The following is a 5017-nucleotide window of genomic DNA, read 5'->3' as shown; positions in this document are numbered from 1 at the left end:
AAGATGAGAGAAGAAAATAAGAGAGAAAAGAGAAGAAAAATGGAAGAATGAAGATATGTGGGGCTCACATTATTTTCTCTCACTTACGTGTGGGCCCCATATACTTTATTTATTTATTTTTGCTGACTAGGATGTCACGTCAGCGAAACCAGGTGTCTATACTGCTATAGGATCTAGATTGGGAGGTTTTGTATAGTTTAGGGGTGAAGATTTCTCGTACTGAGGATAAGGGATGTTAGACAAATTCGGTGTAAAGTTGAGGGACGGTAGATGTAAAGTTTGTTTGCAAACTCCTCCTGCTTTATTCCTTTCGCCTCGTCAAAAATCCCACATTAAACAATTCAAAACCCTTGTTATACTGCGATTGAACGGTTTTGTACAGTTTAGGGGTGGAGATTTCTGGATTTTGAGGATAAGGGATATCAAACAAACTCGGTATAAAGTTGAGGGGCGATAGGTGAACTTATTCCTTAGCTTTATTTGTCATCTCCTCATTAAAAGCCTCTTCCAGTGATCGCAGGGACTGAGCGGTCCAGGCCTAGATATTGGGCTTCAAAACAAGGTTCGAGGGTCCAAAGGTCTGCAGGTGGCCCATTATTGAAACCGTCGAAGTCTGAAGAATTTCCGGCGAATAGGCTATGCCGCAGTGAGGACTGAGGAGGGTCTTTTTTTGCGAACACGCGGTGAGGAGGGTCATGCACTCATGCTTAGGCTGTGGTCTTATCCCCAAGTTTCTTAACTCATCCCCCTCAGTTTTTCGCGCGCACGCTTTTCAAACTATTAAACGATATATTTTTTAAAAAAGTTTCTATACGAAAGTCGCTTAAATCATATTGATCTATTTTTGAAAAAAAGCTAATACTTAATTAATCATGCGCTAATGTATTGTTTTGTTTTTCGTGCGTACTGTTGGGAACAGGCTGGAGCGCGAACACAGGCTTAGTATTGTCAGAACATTACAGTTCACAGTGGAGGCATGGACTATATAGCTGTGCAATCAGCAAATCACGCAGATGCAGCCTGCCCGTCTGAACCGGCAATACACTGGAAAACTTGATCCTAGGCATATCTCTTATAGGTTCGCAGTGAAATGTCGCTATGTCAGATGCCACATTAATTCCGATTTTCACTTTGTGTTATTGCATCGCAATGATTGAGCAATATGTGTGCCGTTTAAGCAATATGTCATTTTTTTTATGGTTCGTTTAATCAATATGATGATGCCGATCATATCTTCTGGTTCCGGAGCCGGACGGATGAACAATTTAGCATAGATCATATTGATATATCTGCTCTTTAATTTAAGGGATCTAAAAAAAAGACCGCCAGAATTTAATTATTCTGTTCACCCTGCAGTGTCATTTTATTAGATCCTCTGATTACTCCTAATTAATTAGTTCCATTTGTAATTGACTTGGTGTTGTTCGTAATGTGTACTATGACCTACCTACAGTACACCATGCTGTATTTTCAATTTTTCATCTAGCATTCGCTGTTACGGTGCAAGCTAGTCAGCTGATGCTACAATAAAAGGTTCAAAATATTTTACCATTAGCTACTCTTGGTGCTTTCTACTCTGTCCGTTCCTAATATCAATATTTTTAGCATTCAAATTTTATATAGGAGTATAACATAAGCATCTTTTAGTTGTCCCGTTCATCATATCTCATTTAATATTATCCGTTTTACCCTAAACACCTTACGGCTTGTTTGGCGATATGAGGGAAGGGGATTGGGAGTTTACATGAGGGAATTGATGGTGAGATTAAAATGAGAATTTGATTTTTAATCCCAGTATCTTGTTTGGTAGAGTTGGTGGAAATTGATAGGGAGTTTAGTTGGAGATTAGGTCATTAATGAAAACGGATGGCTGAGATTTGTTTAGTCAAAGTAAAGGAGAAATTCCCTCCCAATTACCACCCCTACACAGGTATTGAAAAAAGAGGGAGTTCCTCCCTCAATTCCACATCCTCATCCCACCAAAATTCCCATGTATCCCAACCAAACAAAGCAGTTAATAGCATCATCCCTCTAAACTCTCAATCCTTTCTAAAAACTCCCTCCAACCAAACGGGCTGTTAACGTACTCCCAGCCAGGTATTATAGTTTTTCTTTAAACCTTATTCTTTCTGCTATAAAAACCTAAAAATGCTTTAGATCTCATTGAAGCGTTACTGATCAGCTACTTTCTGTATTAGATCCAAAGCCAATCCAGAACCCAAGCAACCATTTTGCATCCACATCTCTTAAGTGTGAAGCGCGGATCAATCAAATATTCAAATGGATCTAATTAAGTGGTTCGCCCATAAAAAGGTAGACATCCAAGTAACAACGACTAACAAGTATCATGTTTTTGCTGTGAGTTAAAAGCTACTATTAATTCCCCTAAAAAAGCCAGTTTTAATAAACAGCGATCAGAACCGATCAGCCTCAAGGATTGTCATATACAGTAGTCTTCTCTATTTACTTTTAAGGCGTAGTGCATTTCGTCAAGGTAAAGATTTGTACGTTCTGACTCATAAACGGACAAGAATATACGTACGTAGGAGGAGTTGGTTATATTAAACGTGAAGGTTTCCGTCGATCTCTTCTTTCGCATGTTGTCTTCTTTATGCACCAATTATTCATTCGGTAAACACTAAATGTGAGATCACGTAAAGTTGTTTGAACCAGTTGCATGAATGTTTTTTTTCTTGTCTTGCTGCTCACAGTTCAATTATCGTGGGTTATACCGTTATGTCGTTGTCAATTGACCAGTAAGGTAGAGTCCACCACGAAAAACATGCTTGTCAACAATCGCGACCCTCAATTAAAAATCCCATGCTTATCAAGATTGTCGTTTTACTGTCTGAAACAAATCCATTTTAATTCAGTTGGACGACATCATCTAAGCCACCCCTAGCACCGCTAGCTATATGATAGGATGACGAGATTCACCTTAGCAATCGTAAAGACAAGCAAAAGGCTAGCCCGAGTGCCCGACACACCCAAACTAAATTCACGTATGCTATACTCCACCGAGTCTAATCCTCTCAGCATCCTTAAAATTTAGTGTCTTTCTTTCTAAGATTTGTTAAAAAAAGTTATCTTCCAAATAAGAACCATTATATATTAATTTGTTATTTCCTTTTCGTTTTAGTTGTCAAATGAGGAAAATGACAGGGCTCGGGCGCCCGACAGGGGTGGAGCCGATCGGGCGCTCCCCCGCGCGCCCCTCCCCCCACGCGCGTGCATGCAGGTCCTGGGCCTCACCGCATTCTCTGCTCCACCTGCCATTGCAACAAATCACCCACATATTTTAGAAACCTTCTATTAAGAGAATTTGGTTTATTTTTTTGTTCCACAAAAAATATTTTACCTAGTGTACTCACAATGTTTTACTATGTATAGATCTAATGTTGCAGTGAACTAAAATATTTCATTGCAACAAAAAAACCCACATATTTTAGAAACCCCCTATTAAGGGAATTCGTTTCATTTTTTGTTCCACCGAAAAATGTTTCACCTAGTGTATTTATAATGTTTCATTATGTATGGATCAAATGTTGCAGTGAACTGAAACATTCTTTCGCTATTTGCTGAAATATTGTTTATATATAAGGTAAAACAACATCCGATTTAAACGAGTGAAACATTTTCGATCTACTTAGTGGAACAATTCCGATATACCTGGTGGAATATCGTGTAACATTTAAAAATAATTTAATAATAAGCTATTTTTTCATCGGAATATATCCATGTGTGGTCTTGTTTTGAAGATTTAATTGCAACGAATTTAATGATGCAATCGGATCATGATTTGGATAAGTAATTTAAGAGAAAAATCAGTTTAAAGTAGTTTTGCACATAAATCGGGCGCTGACGTTGTGCTGACAACAGCGCCCAATTTTTCTCCAAACCGATCGGGCGCCCGACCCGTAGACTCGTCCGTCAAATGAATATCATTTTATTCTTTTCGTTTTCCCTCTACAATAATGAAAGGTATAATAGTATTTTAATATTTTACTCAATCTATTTTAACTAGATACTAAAACCCAACCCTTTAGGGCGGAGGGAGTACTATTAATATTAAATTTATACAATTTATCTCTCAAATTGTTAGAAACTTCAAATTAATTAGGCGTGTAGGATTAAATGATACTTCCTATGTTTTTTGTTATAAGACATAGGTTAGAGCAAGGATTCGAAAATAGACATACAAAGCATAATCATAATTCACGACTCCAATTTCGTAAGTTCTTTTTACTAATAACATCAATTTCGTAAAAGAAAAACTATATTCCAATAAAATAATTGGTCAAAATCTTATCCCAATGAAATAAAATACATATTATTTTTTTAACGGAGGGAGTTCTATATGTTTACTTATCACATACCTTTTTTATTCTTTAATTTTTATTAGGGCAATTTAATTCTCCAATTTATCTTAGTTGCTCCTTTTAATGCAACTGTTTGATTAATATTCTTCTGTTACTCCCTCCATATTAAAATACATGGTGTACTTTGTTTTAAACAAGACTTTGACTAACAAATTTTTCTAATATATTATTTATGTGATAAAAAATATAATCATACAAAAGCTAGTTAATCAAAGTTTGTCCCAACAAAACAAAATATGTTCCTATATTTTAAAATGAAGAGAGTATTTATCTATAACCATGCTTCAATAGCATTGTGATGTATATCAAACACGCAAGCACATGCTACCAATGTCAATATACCTGTTACAGATGTCCTTTGCTCATGAATATCCTATTTCTAGAGTCTAAAGATCTCATCTTCCATCTCTTCATTATAGTGATTCCGTTTATGGCGTGAGGTGAAGTGTGTATAGATTCTAGCAGCCCAGCTGACATTGTCAGTGGTACATACAAATAGGAATGTAGACCAGGGACCAATTGTGTTGATAATTTTGTTAATTTGTACTAGTATATGCGTTGCTAGCTTTCTTGGATGCTCTGATGCTCAGATGCAAATGCAGCATAACATTACAATCGAATACTAAATTCTCATTGTA

Source organism: Oryza sativa, chromosome 4 (assembly GCF_034140825.1).
Source record: "Oryza sativa Japonica Group chromosome 4, ASM3414082v1".
Lineage (NCBI taxonomy): Eukaryota > Viridiplantae > Streptophyta > Magnoliopsida > Poales > Poaceae > Oryza > Oryza sativa.
The sequence above is the reverse complement of the archived record's forward strand: the minus strand, read 5'-3'. Positions refer to the sequence as shown.